Raw genomic sequence first — 18,339 nt, 5'->3', positions numbered from 1 at the left:
ATGGACCCACCTGGCACCCCTAATTTCTCCAGTGCTCCCTGGATCTCATCCCTGGTGCACCAGGATCCGTTGGCACGTGCGCACAGTGAGCTGTTGTACCAGGAGATGACCGTGGAGCCAGGCTGGAGAGCTGTCACCACGATATCCCTGGAGCTGCTGGAGTTCAGATACAGGGAGAGCTTCTCCAGGAACAAACTGACCCTGTTCCTCTCCCTCAGGAAAGAGCAGTAGCTGTTCTTTGTCCGGACAGTGTAAACATGGCACGGTACCTTGGTGGGCTTGAGCAACTCGATGGTGAAGGACTCGCAGGCTGTCAGCCCTCCTGAATCTGTGGCAGACAGCACAAACTCCTGAGGGGAATACTGGAAGTCAACATCCAGGGGATAGCCATGCATGGTCTGCTGGGAGATGTTGAACTGCAGCCAGCTCTCCAATCCTGATGGAGAGCCGTCAGCTGGAGCCACTTGGAGAGACAACTGAGTGGAGTTCCCGTCTTCCTCATCGTAGAATGTGTTGGCAGGGACAGGGAAAAAGAAGAGGCATCCAATGGTTGCTGTTAGGAATGTAATGGAATGAACAACCTTTGGGGAAGTGTTTGCTTGTCCTTTAGAGAGGAGAGAGAAAAGGAAAGGAAATAATTATGAGAGGAAAAATGGCTTACTGAAGGATTGTGAAGAAATCTCATCAGCCTCAGGACCATGGAGCGTGCTGGCTGGAAGGGATCTCTGGATGTCACCTGGCCAAGCTCCTGCTCAGAGCAGAGCTGTAGGCAAGGCAAATGAGATCAAAAATGGCTTTGCATAGCGGAGTCCTAACAATATCAGGGGATGAAGGGTCACAAGTCTCTCTGGGTGACAGGGGAGGTTTAGGTTGGATATCAGGACAAAGTTCTTCCCTCAGAGGATGGTTGGGCACTGAACAGGCTTCCCAGGGCAGTGGGCACAGCACCAAGGCTGACAGAGCTCAAGGAGTGTTTGGCACATGGTGTGAGTCTTGGGGATGGTCCTGTGCAGGGCCAGGAGTTGGACTTGATGATCCCTGTGGGTTCCTTCCAGCTCAGGAGATTTTGTGACTCTACAGCCATTTTGGAAAACTATTTGAATATTTTTAACTACTTTTTCTGACTCTGTTAAGGTGGAAATGTGTTGGTTATCTGGAGTTTCTGTAGCATCCTGTAATGGGGATCCCATGCTAGGCCTTGAGAGTCTTAGACTGGAAATACATGGGTGATAATGATGGAAAATCCAATCAAACATTCTGTTTTGTTCACTCTCTTTTTTTTTCCAAACCTAACACTAACAAAGACTGATTCAACATGGAATCAGATAATCTCTAAAGCAAGTAAAAAGATGGACAGTGGGAAACAGACACAAATTTCTGAAGAAACAACTCTTAACTCTCCAGATTGCTCCCAGCCCTGATGTCTGAGCGCTCCATCGTCAGATTCAGAAATGGAGCTCTTGGACGAGGTAATTAGTAAAACATGTTATTGTTTCATCTTTCATTTCCAACACTAACCATGGATTTTTTTGTTTGAGGGTTTTATGAGACTGTGGGTGTCCCAGCATCACCCCACAGTTCCCTGCCTGGGCCAGGATTCCTGTGGGTGCTGCACATCTGCCTGGTTGGAAGAGCTCCAGTGAATGGGAGTGGACACCAGGTGAGCTGTAGGATGGTAAAATGTGGGGATGAATTTGAGAGGAAATCTCCTCTCTGTGACTGCCAGGCTCAAGGAGTAAGAAAGCTCAGGATGCAGAGAGTCCTTGCAACCTGTGACAAAAGTGAGTCTCTCTTCCTGCTATTTCTGGATCTCATGTGTTTGTGTTTTCTACACTATAGGATAATTTGAAAGGTTGAGTAAAATCATGCCCTATTATCTTCTCCTTATATATTACCTAAGGTAAATAACAGGGATTAATTCAGGATGTGAATCTTTATGTCATAATCATTTGGGGACTGCATGCGTTCTAGTATTGGAGACCAGGGACACCTTTCAAGGTGGATAAAAGGTTGATGGCAGCCACGTTCAGAAGCAAGAACAGAGAAGTAAACTTGTTTTTACCTTGGGTTATAGTCTGAAGCCCTTGTGAAACAGAAAATGGAGGAAGAATCCATGCACTTTCCATGAACTTCAGGCTTTCAGATATGGGAAACAGCCAGGTGCTTGGATCCTGGTGGGATGACAGTAGTGTCTGAACCACCTCTGGGAAAATGAGAACATCATTACATTACAGTTTAAGGTGAAAGATCATTTAGATATAATGTAAATGGAATCTTATGTCAATAATTTGTTATAGGGTTGGGAATATCATCTAAAAGCTTTTATGAGATGTGATTGAAAACTCTACAAACATCTGCCAGCACAGGAAGGACCCACACAGGAAAGAATTCCTTCCTAACATCTGATCTAAACCTCCTCTCTGTCAGTTTGAAGCCATTCTCGCTTGTCCTGCCTGCTGTTGTAAATAGTCTCTCTCTCAATGATGCTTGCTTGGACACCTGATTGCAAATCTAAATTTCTCAGATTACAGTTTTAGGTCTAATAAAGTTTTACAAAGAAGATGGTTCTGAAGGACATCAACAAAGTCAATGCATTAAAAATAGGGGCAGTCATGTCACTATAGAATGAAGGAATAGTTTGGCTCTGAATGCTGCACTTAGTAAGTATTTAAGATCTTTTGTGTGTGGCTTTTTACAGATTTAATATAAGCTGACTCAGACAGAATCCTGCAAATTTACCCAACCGGCACTACAAACAAACCATCTCTGCAGTTAAACATGAATCACAGATTCATGCAAATGGAAGAGAAGGTGGATAAAGTGTGTCTGGTCTAATTTTTTACTCCATAGGATGCTCATTTACCTCTGCATCAATTTTGATAAATATTTAATATTCTGTTCTTAAAAACCCTCCACAGCATCCCCCAAGCATCTCTTCTGTTTTATTATCCTTACTGTGAGAAAGTTTAGCTAATGTCTAACTTAAAATCATCCTAACTGCAGTTGAAGGTCATTAGTGCTCCACCAGTTCCCAGGAGATACTGTGAATGCTTCTTTCATCTTTTAAGCTAAACATTATATAAACCTGCATGTTTTCTCAGTCTTCTGGACTCATTATTTCACTTTGACATGTTTTCTGGACCTTTGACCATCCTTATGTTCCTTTGGAGTTTTTTTAAGGATCCATATGTTTCCTTAGAATGGCCTGATCATTCAGCTGAGCTGGTATCTGCTCCAAGCTAAGCAAAAATTTGCATTCGCTTCCTAGGAATACTGCTGCTGATATATCCCTTGGGCATGGAAGTTGCGCTTTTGCAGAAGAAACTGAATCGAACTGTTCTGTTGGGGACTCAGGGCAGGAAAGAAGACAAATAGAAAGTCAAATCTCAAACATACCTGGTGTGCTGCTGGGCGGGTGAGAAGTGGCATTAAATAAAGTCACCAGAGGTGCTTCTACAGCATCTGGCTGGATGTCTGAGGTTTTGTGTGACTCCAGGGGAGGTTTGGTGACATTTGGCAAAATCCTTCTTGTTTCCACATCTTTGTCTGTGTGCAATTCCTTTGTGCCACTGGATGAAACACTAGGGACAGTGCTGGCTAATGTGACAGGAAAGCTGCCTGGGGCTTCAGGACTGAGTGTTTCTGGAGAGAGGGATGCACTAGAAAGCATTTGAATTTCTAGGAAGTGGCTTTTTGCCTTGTCACTGCAATCTGGCACTGCTGACACTGACATTGCTTCTGGCAAAAACACGTGAAAATGGGTCTTAGGAGGAAATGCCTCTGCTGAGCTGTGAGGCCATTCATGGAGAGTCTTTGTCACCCAAATGTCCATGGGCCTGGAAAGCTGGTCTGTGCCTGAAGTGATGTCCTGTAGGAGATGGTATGTGGATACTTCTGATTTACCAGAAGGGAAATAGGAGTCTGTCTCAGGCAGGTGAGGCTCCAGCTGCTCCGGCAGCAAGGACGTCCCAGAAGCTCCAGCGGGCAGCACTTCCAGCTCATTGAAGAGAAACCTTGTTCCAGTAACCAGTGAAGGTGAAAGATCTGGAAAATCAGAGTCTGCAAACATCATGGATACTGGTGGGTTAGTTGGTGTGTCCCATGCTGAGTCCGTTCCTAAGGTGACCAAGCTTTCTTGACTTACAAGCTGGATATTATTCTGCATCTTGCAACTTGCTATTGTTGCACTTTCTCCACAGAAAGGTGATGAACTCTGGGTAGGTGTTGCCACAAGCTGTGTGAGTAAAGGGCTTGGCACAGTAAAGGCCAGAGGCCTGGAAGCCTCTCCTGCAGTTGGTCTCTGGATAACTCCAGTTGGCTTTAATGTAGGTGTTGGTGTGATCATTAATCCCCTACGTTGTCGTCTTGCAGACCTTCTTTCATAATCACCTCTCCTAAGGATTCTCCAGCCTGCAATTCCATACCCCAGCAGCTGGGAGAGGTGCTGGGAGTCCACGTTGTGCTGCAGGACTTGGATGAACTTGTGGAGCACGGCAAACCCTCCACACCTGACAGGCCAGGAGAGCCCCACGTGGTGGTTCCCCGTGAAGTCCACGTGCTCCATGTGTTCAGCCAGCACAGCCAGGCCCTCGGAGCCCCTGGGAGCTGGACCTGGGAATTGCATCAGGGTCAGCAGGGAGGGCTCTAGGTGGAGATATTCGGCCATGGTGCACACCAGGTACAGGCGTTCCTGGATTTCCAGGGCTTCTGCTCCAGCAGAGAGAATGATTTCAGCAGAAGTGATGGCAACTTCCTTCCCACACCTGGATGTTGAAAGTCCACTGGTTAAGAGTCATTTTTCCACCCCCCGTTTTTATGAAGATCCCTGTTTGGATTTAATCTATCGTCTTATGCACATGCATAGTTCTAAGTATTACTTCTTAATCAAAAACTTCCTCCTTCTGGATGTATGAATGTTTCCCATTCCATTAACTTCAGTGATCACTAAGTTTGATCCCATTGCTTGTATAGAACACAGCAGCATGGTCTGAATTTACCAAACACTATCCTCATTATGGAAATAATTCACTTAAAAGATATTCCCAGTCTGTTAGACATCAAATGTAGGTACTTAAGAAAGTACCATCTGTTGTAACAGGCAGTGTCTTGTGGAGGAGAGTCTCACTGGGAGCCTGCTTCTCTCCCTGCTGACAGAAGAGCTCCAGTTAGGACCTTCCAGGCTCCAGGGAGGCTGGATGTGGAATCAGTGTCCCAGCACTGCTGGGCTTGCAGTCCTCATGCCCAGATTTACACTGCTGCTCTGGGGCAACAAAGCCTCCTGCTTTTAGGTTCAACAGTATTTTGTGGGGTTTTGTTTTCTTTTTGTCTCCCTCATCCCCCACCCCATGTCAGTTTGAAGGACCCATCTCTTTCTTAAAATTGCTTTTTCTCCCACCACTGATTAGGGTAGCAGTACTCACTGGTGGCTGTTTGGCATGTATTTCAAGCTCTCCTCTGTGTCCACGGATAAACTGCTGTCCTGAACATAGATGGTGAAGTTTCCAGCGGCGCCTGGTGTTTCCTGGGCATGGATCCTTCCAGAGGCAGTGATGCTTAGCAGGTACATTCCACCCTCCCCTGCCATCGGCAGCCCTTGCAGTGTGTTTGTGTTGGAGTTGAATTCCAACCATTTTGGCAAAGCTGCACCACTGGCTAAAGTGACCTGTTCCATCAGAGAAGCAGAATTAGAGACAGGAAATGGTGTTAGTACTTGAGTTTTATATATTGCAAGTTCTAACTGGACAGAAGTCCAGGAACAACTGCAAAATGGTCCATTTGAGAATCTTAGAAACCACAGTGCCTTGATTTTCACATAATGCTTGTTTTGGGTGTTTTTTAGGAACACTTACTGGCCATTTCTAAGACCCTGCATTATTCAGACTGCAAGTAGATAAAATACGTGCTGTGTGAAGGGGTTGTTTATTTGCTGCCTTGGCAGTGAATGATGGTGAGATTTTTGCCATCACTTCTAAGTGTTTCTAATAGATCTGAGGCACTTTCCAGGAGGAGATTTTTAGTCTGTTCATTTTAAACACAAAGTGAATGTTTGTGCAGGATTGTACCAAGAAGTGTATTTAATATCATTACCTTGTACTGAGTTATCGTTCCCTGCAAGGCGAGTACTGGCACTGGGAAATGGAATATTTTTCCCACAGGAACAGTTACATCTGGGATTCCTTGCAGGCTCTTTGTTTCTTCACTTCTGTTATTTGATCCCTTGGCAACCACAGCAGGTGAGCTCACACAGACAGACACCAGCACAAGGAGAAGAGGGAGCAGGGGTAGGACTCTCCCCAAGGCAGGAGACCTGTTGTGGGTGCCCGCTGTGTCCCTGCAGGGCTCATCCATCCTCATCCAGCGCCACTGCTACTTTGGCACACTTAGGGTCTGTAGGGGAAAGGGAAAACCCAAACCCATATGCACATACACTTCATTTAGGCAGCTGCACCTCATGGGGAAGCACAGTGCTCTCAGATCTGTGAGGCTTCACATTGCATTTGGTCTCTTTGGGACCACTGACATTTGGGGAGGGTTGTGGGATTTTAAAAAGCCTCGGTACTTACAGTTGCTGCTCTGCTCAGCTGAAGGTTTTCCATGCGGAAACACCCTATAGCACAACGCCAGTTCATGGTGCTTTTTAACCCAGTTTCCTCCAGTCTTGCTGTTGCTCCCATCTCTGCTTCTCTTGTGATAAAAGCCCACTCAGAGATGAAATGCTACACTGGGGCCTTCAACAAATGGTTTAGGGGAGAGCCAGGTAAACAGTGCAGTAACCTGACCCACTGGCATTCTGTGGTGGTGTGGTAGCAAAGGGAAAGGTGAGTATGGCATATGGCAAACAAATCCCGAGGGCAAAGGCAGGCTGAGACTCACTATCCTTTGCTTCGTAGCATCAAGGGCTGGACTTTTTATTTGCTACATTTGATGCTGCTTTTTCAAGAGGAGATAAAAGCAATAATAAGGGCTCTCACAAGCCTGTGAGTGGCTTCCAGCTTTTAGGTGAGCGGTGCACACAATATGCCTGGTCTGGCCTGCTTAGGGAATAGCCTTATTAAAAGCTCACAAGAAGCAAATAGCATTTGCTAAACCAACTGATACAGCTGGAAAAGCATGGACAATGTTTTGGAGCCAGACAGCAGTGCAGGGAGCACCCGTTTCTTGGTAAAGCAGGGTGTCTTGGAAACCACGGCCCACTTCACATTGGCTCCACAAGCTCAGTGGCCTTGGATCAATGAATGAGGTCTTGCTCTGCTGGCTTCTAACACATATTTTCTTCCTTCTGTTTGTGGATGTGTTTGCAGTAGTTGCTTTGGAGCAGTTGCCAGGCTTTCTGCTGTGCTCTGTTGTGCATAGCACATTTTAACCACGAGTGGAGCTTTGGATAGAGGGAGAAATGGTGATGTAGGTCTCATGGAAAGACAAAAATTGTGTCATAACTACTGAAAGACAGCAAAATCTGTTTCAGTTGCAACTATGATTGGCTCTGAATAAATCAGAAGTTCGTGTTTCTTTGATGATGCTCAGTTACGCTGAGAAACAAGTTGCTACACTCTCCTCTCCATTTTTCACTGTCAGCATCTCCATGTTCCTTTCTCCTGCAATCCCTGAAAACATAATGGTATGTCCTCCTTCACTGATTGTGAAAAGAGTGAGTAGGTGGTAGGGCAGAAGTTCAAGTTGGAGATGAGGACTTTTATTTAGAGAATATAATTCTTATGCAAGGGAACGGGTGCTTGACAGCTGACTAATCTCTCCTAATGAATTTGCCTCCTGAGAACTGAGTAAATATTGCCATGTAACCATGTATGAATCATCAGCCTGTTCTGAAATGATGGGAACGCTCTGAGAATTCCATGGTTGCTGTGAGCTGACAGTAGTCCAAGAGGAGATCTCCACTTCTTGAGTCCAGGCATGGAAGAAATTCTTCCCTGTGAGGGTGGTGAGGCCCTGGCACAGGTTGCCCAGAGAAGCTGTGGCTGCCTCATCCCTGGAAGTGTTCAAGGCCAGGTTGGATGGGACCCTGAGCAACTTGGGATAGTAGAAGGTGTCCCTGCCCATGGCAGGGTGTTGGAACTGGATGATCTTTAAGGTCCCTTCCAACCCAAAGCATTCTGGTATTCTATGAAACCATCTCAAATGCCATTCTATGTCTAAATGCAGGAAAACATTGTGAACAAATGTGGCTCATTCAGAAACAAGGACTTCTGGCTTAAGATATTTATTTCCCATGCAGAACCAGGAAATATCAAAAGTTTTAGGGAACAACTTCATTCTCATGTGAATTCGTGACCAGGGTAGACATAGATAAAAGTGGGTAAGTGTAATCCAAAGCTCACCTGACTCAAACAGCATCTTTTGGGGCACCTATAAGTACTTGCTTCACTGCTAGCTCCAGGCACACTCTTTTTCCTACAAGCCTGTGGTACATTTACACAGATACCATTCTGAAACTGAGGGGAAACCCCACCCCTAAATCTTTATCTACAACACCAATGAACACAACCAAAGGATACACTATCTTCTGTTTTCTTTTTGGGTGATCTTGTAAAATGGAAACTGTGACTGTCTTGTTTCCCTGTGCTGCCCCTGCCTAAGGCACTCTCTCGTCACTCCTTAGAGGAAATGAGAGCAAATATCCAATACTTGTCTGTCAGTGCCTAGCAGTCCTGCTAGGTGGGGTTTGAGCTCTCCTGCAAAATCCCAAATAGCCTGGGATGGTTATGGCATCTACCACACAGCTAATGTGTTTGTGATGAGGTTGTTTTTTGTATCTATTAGACCCCTAGCACCTGGAATCAAGTAATTGCTTGGCAATTTTGGCTTCCTTTCAAGTCTCTTTGACATTCTGCTGCAGAGGAAACCTAGAGCTTTTCCCAGTATCCCCAGAAAACTCAACAAACAGAAGGTGATTTAATAATAGTATTTTGGTGGCCTAATGCATTATTTTTTGAATGTCTGAGACTGGCAGTGCTGACAACCCTGGAGTCCACACCTTGAAAACGTGCCAGGCAGTTTCAGGACAGTTTGTGTTGACACAACATGAGATCTGGTGGTAACACATTTTCTGCTGAATTGTTCAGCATACGAGCTTTCCACCTTTGACTTCCATTACATTCCAGGAAAAGCCTCATGTGTTGGAGTTGCCTGGAAACCTGTGGAGATATGCCTGCAAATTGGCTGTTGGTGCACTGAGCCTTGTGCAAAATGTGGGAGATGTTTTTGTTTAGAGTGTTGCAATAAACATGTTGCCTGTTTCTGGAAGTCAGAAACCTGGAAAAACTGGGTGTTGGGAAAGACATAAATGAATATGATGGAAGAAAGAAGCCTGTGTGTTCCTGTGGGTCACAGCAATGTCACTCCTGTGTTGACAAATGCACATTAGTGAGAAAGTCAAAGTTTTGGTATCTGGGATAAGTGTCAGAAAAAGACTTGGGTTTCTTTTCATGCCTTCTCAAAATAATAATACACCCCCACCCACACCCAGTTTAATAATTTTAATCCTGCTGATGTTTTATCTTTGAGTTGCTGCCTCAGGTTTTTTAGTTTTTCTTCTCTTATTTTAAAACAAATGGGCGAAAGAGTGGAAAGGACAAAGAAACAACATCTGAGGGAAAGCTGCTTCTTAAACCTTGTCTTTATTTGCTTCTAGTTCTCATTCTGCTCTGCACTGGGAAAGTATTTTCACTTCCCACCTCACTTCCCTCCCAAACCCTTATATTTTCTCTGAGAGAGACGTTGTCTACATGGGAAAGTTTAAACATGAAAGCCTAGGGATGAATTTATACCAGGGTTAAGTTTGGGTTTAACTACCCATGTGAACACTCTTGTTTTCCTACAAGCATTTTTTTTTCCAAATTATGGTTTTCCTCTTTAAAGCTGAGCTTATGACATTGCAGACTGATTAAACTGAGCTGGAAGAGGTTGTAGTGAAAGGACTCAGGCACTTACAGAGTTACAGCTCCATATCTAGCAGATAAAACTTTCCTACTCAGACAAGCCCTCACTATTTCATCTTAGTTGTTGGTTGTTTTTTTTTCTCTTGGGGAGAGTTAAAAACTGAGAAGAAAGAATTTACTTCCATGATTTCATTTTCTCAAGTGCCATATTTTTTTTTCCATTTCAGCTTCTTTGAAAATGAGGAAAAAGGATTAAATTCAGTGTCCTTTTTCTTTTAAATAAAAGATCATCTTTTGATAAAACTTTATATTAAATATTGGGCTTTTCAAAGTTATAAGTTATTTAATAAGGAAAAGGTCACTAGGTTGGTTTGAATAAAGATGCTCTGTTGTAGGAAGGTTTTGGTTTTAATTCTGTGCTCTGTAGGAAGAAAGACAGGAGGAGGTGCTAGAGCTGCCCATAAAGTAGGACTTCTGGCTTTACACCTGCTAAATTCACTGTGAGACCTGCAAACCTTTGAAACCTCTTTAAAACTGCATCTCTCTCTGGCTGTTAATGCAAACATGGGCTGTCACTTCCAAAGGGATTTTAGAAATCCTACGAACTGATACCACTCCAGACTGTCCTTCATGGCAGAAGGAGCTGAAATCTTTTGGCCAAGTCCTCATTCTTGGCAAGTTTTTCCCCCTCTGCCCTTTTTTTGGTGAAATGAGCAAAGCTGAGCTTTGCACAGACACCAGGGCAGCTGGAGGCTGATGAGCCAAGCTCCAACCTTGTGCGATTTTTAAAAAGGGGGTGGGTTATGTAGGAAACAAGGACCACAAGGTTTTTATGGCCACACTGACAGAACCTTATTTATGGTGCCTGCCGCCTCTCCCAGGCCCAGCTTTTGCATTCAGCTGATGTTCCTGGCTCCCCACAGCAGGTTTTCAAACAAGTTTGCTGTAATAACCTCCAAATGGTTTTTGTTTCACTCAATGCACTCTGTTTAACCTCGCTCTGAGCTGATGTGACACTTTGGGACAGTTCCCTTCCCCTGGCACCAACCCAACTGGGCTCAAAGCTCTCTAATAACACAGATGCTGTTGCTGATGCTCTGGCCTTTTATTAGGTGGTTCCTGTCTGCTTTACTGGAAAGAAGGAAAAATCCCATTTCCCCATGATCAGAAGTGGATGCTTCTCCTAAGGAGAGTTAATTCAGCCCTGTTAATTCATCACCTCCTGACTGGAGGTGATGAGTGAGACACAGAGGAGGTGCCCAGAGGCTGGATGGGGTCAGGGTGCGTGGAGCACCTTCTTCACACTTCGGTAGCTTCAGAGGTGCTAAAAACAGTCTGTTCACCCCTGTTTGTTGTTTAAAGCCAGGCCTAAAACTCTCTGCAGAAGGCAAGGAACAGCTGAACCCCTGTGCCTTTTCTTGTATGACCGGAGCCTGTTGACTGATGGGGATAGGAAGCAAATTTCCAGCCAGATCCCTCTTACTAATTCCCCGCCCCCCCCTCCCCCCGAGATGTTTTTCTTTCAGTGTTTGTTTTACTTTGGCAATTAGCTAAACAAATTGCTGTCTGAACAGTGGAGCTGACGGAGTCTGGTTTCCTTCAGGTTTTTCTGCAGCTCCCTTAATGATCTCAGCTTCATCCTCTGCCATATTTTCCGTGGATGAGGACAGCCAGGAGCCAAGCAGGGCTGGTTTTGGCTTTTCCCTGCCTCAGTGGGGACATGGTTTGGAATTTCTGCCCTTTACCTGACTTCTAGTTTTCAAAAAGACCCTTGAAATAACATAATTTTCAAGGCATCCAGAAGATCACTCCCCTTCCGAATGCTCCAAACTGGCTAATAACAGGGTCAGGCATTTCTGGCTGGGGAGAGGATCGGGTTCTCAGGGGGGGACAAGCAGGCTGAAATTGCACAAGTTTCCTTTCCTCATGATGCCAAGGTGGAAGTGAGTTCCTGGAAGCCTGTTTTGTAAAAAGGCCCCTTGTTTCCTGAGTCCCTCAGGGCCCTCTGGGCGAGCTGCTCCTGCTATTGCCCAGAGCTCTCCAGCAGAATAAAAATCCTTCTCCTCAGCTAAATCCTTGAGGCTGCCTCTGCTGCAAAGAAGCAACAAAAGGAGGGGAAGAAGGTGTGATAGCACTTAAAAGGTCCTTTTCTCTTTAAAATAAAGGCGATTCTCTGAGCCTTACAGTAAAAGTAGTATTTCTGTTCATTCTTGACTTGATAACAATGTTAAAACTTCCTTTCAAACAGGTTGCCCATAGTTACCTGTGGGATTCAGTTTCTGCTTCAATTTTTTATTCAGTTTATGCCAATTGTCTTTTGTAGGTGAAATCAAGTGTTGCCCAGGAAAGCACAGCTCAGGAAAGTGTTGTTCTGTGTGTGATTGTGGAGTTACTGATTCTGAGGCAGTTACTCAGACATGAATCTGCCTTCGTATCTTTGAGGAATTATATGACTTAGCAGTGATGAAGCCACATCTTTGGTAGGGGATTGAATGTAATCTCTGAGTATTTAATATGCCAGAAATTAAATAAAAACAATTTGTCAGATTTTAGAGTGGGTTGAGACTTGCTCCAAGGACCTGGTAAGTATGTACATGACTCACATGGAGGTGTTCAAGGGTTTTTACTGAGGCTTGTCAATATAATAAGGAGAAAAAAAGGGGTAGAAAGGCAGCTCTTGAGGTTTTGAGTGAATTCACAGTAGGGAAAGGGAGGGAGCTGGAGTCAAACACACCAGGGGAAAGGGCTGGGCATGTACATTCCTTACAGGTCTGTCACAAATTTGTGCCCAGTAGTTGGAGGAGGTTTTTTAATGTTTATTGAATGTAAGTTGAGGCCAAGAAGCACATTGTGGGCTCTTGTGCAAAGTAATGCATGACAAGGTTGAATTTAGGGGATAGGGAAAAAACCCAAAACCAGTTTGGTTTGTGTAAATGCCTCTTGCTTGAAAGGAAATTATACATGAAATAATGCAAGAAGCTTTTAGCTGAGCTTAGTAGGTGCTCTTATAAAAAGGCAACAGTGTCTTTGTGGGGCTGCATTTTCAAAACCACATCTCCAAAACAAGTTTGGATGCTTTTGGTGAGGCATTGCATAAACTGGCTAAGTTTTTAGGAAAAGTTCAAGTTCTTTTCTTGCAGTCCTCCAGAGCTTCTGAAAACAAAGTTGTTTATTTAAAGAGCTAGCTCTGGATCTAGGAGCCTTACTTCAGGCTCTTATTTCTGCAAATATCAATCTGGCTATTTGCTTTTTTTTTCGGCTGTTGTGCCTGGGTGCATTTATTCTCACACATAATGTTTGTTCCTGCAACAGTCCCTGCTCCCAAAGTTGCCAGGGTAACAGATTTCCCTGTTGTTTCCTTTTGAAAGCAGGGTGAGAGTACCACCATGACCTCCCGGCTGAGTGCTGGATCAAGAGCCAGGAGAGCAGGATTTCATCCTGCCTTGGCCCCTGGCATTTGCCTTTGCCCGAGGTGCCCCTGGCAGAAACCAGCAAAGCATTTCAGTCTTTCTTTTTTATTATTTATTTGTGTGCCTGTTGTTGGGCAGCCACCCACTCCCTGCCTAGCAACCTCCAGCATCCAAAACATTTGCCTAAAGGACTCTTTCCACATCCAAGAGCTTTCTTCACACCTTGCTGTCCACAACTCCCCTTACCCACACAGCGGCTGGACTCCAGACCTTCCTGCTTCCCCAAATTCCTTTGTAGCTCCTGCCATTTGCCTCTTGGTGTCTCCACTTCCCTTCTGACCCCTGTGGACTTCCAGACTGGTTGACTTTGGAGCTGTACCTCTGTTTATCTGTTATCTGTAATTGCCACCAAGTTACTGGGCAAATGTTGCCTTTTTTTCAGGACCAACTATATGGAGAAAGGAATCTGGGTATGTCTCTCCTGTTTCTGAAGCTCACAGATGTTTGCTTTGTTTATGTTGTTTCTACCTGCTTTCCTATTTCTGGAATATGCCTGGACATGTCAAACCAGCGATGATCAGCTTGCATTAAATGAATTAACTTCATCCTGCTTGACATCATTATCTCCAGCTCATCCACTGAAAGCACCTGAAGGAAAGGACATTTGGATTTGCATTTTAGGGATTTTTTTGTTGGCTGGTTGGTTTTGGTTTGTTTATTTTTTTAAGAAGAAATTTTTTAAGCTCACCCTGCAGAGCAGCAGCAGAGCAGGACCACGGGCAGGTCTCCTGAGCTCCCTCTGATCCCAGTCCCTGATGGATCAGCCTCTGTCACTGAGAATTGAGGAGAAGGGACTGTTCAGCTGGAGAAGGTTGTATGGAGACCTCATACCACCTTCCGGTACCTGAAGGGGCTACAGGGAAACCAGAGAGGAACTGTAGTGACAGGACAAGGGGAATGGGTAAAAACCTAAAGAAGAGAAATTTAGGTTACATATATGGAAGAAAATAGTGTGAAGGTGGTGAGGCTGTGGCACAGGTTGCCCAGAGAAGCTGTGGCTGCCCCAGCCCTGGAAGTGTTCAAGGCCAGGTTGAATGGGATTCTGAGCAACCTGGGATAGTGGCAGGTGTCCTTGGGTTGGAACTGGATGGTCTTTAAGGTCCCTTCCCACCCAGGCTGTTCTGTGGTTCCAAGTTGAATTTGTGAGGCCAGGCTACTGAAAAAAATCCTTTATCTCCCAGCTCTGCCTCTGTGTGTCTGCCAAGTGATAATTGGGGGGAAGAAAAGCCCAACCCTCCTGATACCCATTTGGACCCTGACTGACAGATTTATGACAGGCTGCAGTTTCCTCCATTTGTGTGGCAGTGGGTGATTGTGTGTCCGCCCTCTCACTTCCAGCTGGATTCGGGGCACAGGAAATGATCCAGCAAAAGGCTTTTGGTGAGAATTCCTGCTGATAACTTTTTTTTTTGGCCTCTCCCTCAGAATATTTTTACAACCAGCCCTAATTGATTGCGAGAGTGGCACTGGAGGTGGGTGGTTACAAATATTTGAGGAGTGTGTCATGGATCAGCTTTTATTTCTGTTGAAAGTATGATTTATTTTTTTAATCTACCTCTTTAGTATTCAGTGACCAGAGCAACATCAACATTTATTTTTCTTACCAGGTAGTGATACCCTAAAAATCATCCCAATTTGGCCTCAAACAAGGGTTATAAACTGCTCATTTTGCCAGGAACAGCAAGGGCTCAAGTCCTGGAATCACAAAGTAGTGTCAACTTGGGAGCATACATTTAAGCCCCCCCCCCAATTTCTGTCATGCATTCCTGTGTGAGGCATCTCTCTTGCAAAAAGATAAAAATAAATATTTATTTGTGGTCACCTGTTTCAAAAGAAGGAAAATACTGATGTTGGATGTACTGTCTCAGTAAGCTTTTAAGAGTTGCCTTAGATGCAATGTTGGAAACTAAATATCTTTCCTTAGAGCTTTGTGGTCTTCAGACCTGAGGGTTTGTTTCTCACTGTGGATGAAAAAAACAGAGTCTGAAATCCTCAGTATTGGTTGTTCTCTTAGAAAAGGAGGAGGAAAACAATTTTTTTGCGGAGTTGATACACATGGGGATTAACCAGTTCTGCTTTCAGGAGATAAATTACAACTCAGGAAATGAAATTCAAAGTGAGATGGATATTTGTCCTTGGGAATTTGACACCTGTAAACAGAAAAACCACTTTATTTTGAGAGCTTAAGGAGCTGCTCTAGACTTTTGTGCTTGTTTTATGCTTGAAGACTTCTTTTCTCCAGTGATGCTTATTGCACTGGATTCTCCAAACTGGGGTTCACTGGAGAAGGGCAAAAGATAGTAAGAGGGATTAGGTTTTCCTTTTGGATTGCTCATGTCAGTGACTGCTGTGGGAAAACAGCCTTTACCTGCCTGAGCAGTGAGCAGAGCACAGGCAAAGTGCTTTTATCTGCTCTGAAGCTGGTTTGAACACTGACAGCTCGGGCATTTTGATCTGCTGAAGCCTGGCTGCTGGTTTGGCCTCTGCAGGAGCAACTCCAGGAGTGGAGAACAGAGAGGGAAAGTGGTCACAGAGGGTGGAAAACAGGCAAGTGATAAGACCGTGGAAACTACAGTAAGAAAGTGTAGGGAAAATGGACAGAAGCTGGAGGAGTCAAACATTGCAGTGCCACAGGAGAGGCCACGTCCCAGCCTGTAACTTTTATTCAGGGACAGCTTGGGCTTCAGCTAGAAAAGAATGTTTTCTTTCTACATATACAATGATTTCAGTCCTACCTGCTACTGGTACCTGGGGAACAAAAAGCCTTGTAATATTAAGCGAGTTTTTGGACCTAAGAAATTCTCTTGTAAAAATTCCCTTTGTTCTTTTACAGAGGTTCCTGTGCTCTGCTTCCCTTCCCCCACCTGCACAGAGACAAGTGAAGAGGGGCTGGAGTCCTGCTGTTTTGCTGACTGCACTTTTGGGGTTAAATGACAAATTTAAGTCTGTCTGATACACATTAATGTGGGCCCCATTACAGGCAGGGTGAGCGCAGCAGCTGTGCCTCACCAGCACACAAGGGACATATGAAGGACCAAGATCTCTACCTGTTGAGTCCTGCCATGGAAGAAATCCTTCCCTGTGAGGGTGGTGAGGCCCCGGCACAGGTTGCCCAGAGAAGCTGTGGCTGCCCCATCCCTGGAAGTGTTGAAGGCCAGGTTGGATGGGGCTCTGAGCAACCTGGGATAGTGGAAGGTGTCCCTGCCCATGACAGGGGGTTGGAACTGGATAGCCTTTAAGGTCCCTTCTAACTTGAATTATTCTATGGTTCTATGTAAACCCTGAGCAGTTCCACTAGACCAAACTGCTGCTGGGCAGATACTGGGGACTACAAACCTGTGCTCTGTGGTGGGATAACCACCTTGTGCTTCATTTCATCACCCCTTTTCTAAAGGAGGCTGACAATGTCTTGTCCTCCCTCTTGGCTTGGTAGAAGAAGATGAGCTGGCAAAGCCAACAGCTGCTTGGAGCGCTCCAGACCTGTCTGTGCACATCCTTGCTCCCAGATTCTTAGGGATTCCAGAGCAGCTAGCCAAAATGCTGAAAAAGCTTTCTTTTTAATCTCTTGATCTTCCCTCTGTGTGTTTTTGCCAGCATAGGTAAAACAGAGGTGCACACTCCGTGCTCTGCATGTCCTGGTGCTTCCACCAAGGTAAACAGGAGATTGTCTCGGTAATTACCAGGAATGAACTGAGCCAAACACCCGGTCCCTGCAGCTGGTTCCTGGGACACAGGAGCAGGCAGGGCAGGAAAACTTGACCTGCCAGGATATCACCAGTGTCTCTCTCAATTCGAACAAGAAATGAGATTCATCAGTCTTTGCTCCAGCTAAATTCCAACTTTAGCATGAAGGGAGGTTTTGTCTGACTGGGGTCTGCTGGGGTTTCTGTGCTTTCAGAGATCCATCTTGTACACACATCCTAAATTCCTGAGGTGGTTCTTCCCAGGCTGCAGGTTTGGTTCGGGAGCTCGGAGGCCACAGCCCTTGGCATCACTTTATTTCTCACTTGTGTTACAGACAGTGATGAGACACTCCAGTGTTTGCTTGGAATAGAACACCAGCTTTAACAAGCCCCAGAGAAATCTCTACTGTGGGATGCAGTTCTTATGTAGTTGAAAATCTGTGTGTTCATTTTTATTTTTTTTTTTTTTTATTTTCTTTTTAAGCAAAGAGACAATCCTCTCCAACCGAGAGGATTATGTGATATCATGGAGAGCAGAATTTGACATGCAGGTTACAAACCAGTTTGAATCCTAAATGTTCAATGATACTGCAGAGCCTGACTGCTTCCTCCTAGGCTTCAGCTGGGACTAAGGACAAATCCCAAGGAGAATTCTGTCCAGTAGCAATGACTTCACTCTACACCTCTGAGCTGCATTAACAGAGAGGGACAAACACCAGTCCTTGGAAACTCTCCACATCCTGGTCTTATGTGGCAGAGTGCTGGAGAATGTGCACTTAGTGTTGTGGATTTTTTTGTTGAGGGGTTTGGGGTTTTTTTGGCTCATTTTTTTATGTTTTTAATGGAAGTTTAATGGTTTTAGCCTGAGCTTTGGGCCAGCCTTAGGTTTGTGCACTGGAATACAGCCCCTGTCTGGTTTGCTCCTTATTTTTCTCCCAACAGGAGAGTTGCTGAGCACTGGGGCTGTCCCATTAGAGGGTCTGGAAAGGACATTCCCTCTCTTCCAAGGGTTTAGCTGGCTGGAGCCCAGGAGAGCTTCCTGGCAGGAGCAGTTTGAAAAAAGATTGGAAGAAACCTCCTCTGTCTCATCCCCCCAGGGCAAACACGATTTGTTTCTTGACAATTCAGCCTTGTAATTTTGGGCTGGTCAGAGACACAACAGCTTGTGGGAGCTGGGAAGGAGGAGGGGGCTTCATTTGGATGCAATCCTTGGAGCTATTTTCCAAGACGTTTCATATATGTCTGTGCATGGAGGGTTCTCATCTGTTGGGCAGGTAGTAAATGAATGTA

This window comes from Manacus vitellinus, unplaced genomic scaffold (assembly GCF_001715985.3).
Source record: "Manacus vitellinus isolate BGI_N305 unplaced genomic scaffold, ASM171598v3 scaffold_66_pilon, whole genome shotgun sequence".
Classification (NCBI taxonomy): Eukaryota; Metazoa; Chordata; class Aves; order Passeriformes; family Pipridae; genus Manacus; species Manacus vitellinus.
Note: the sequence above shows the minus strand (reverse complement) of the source record.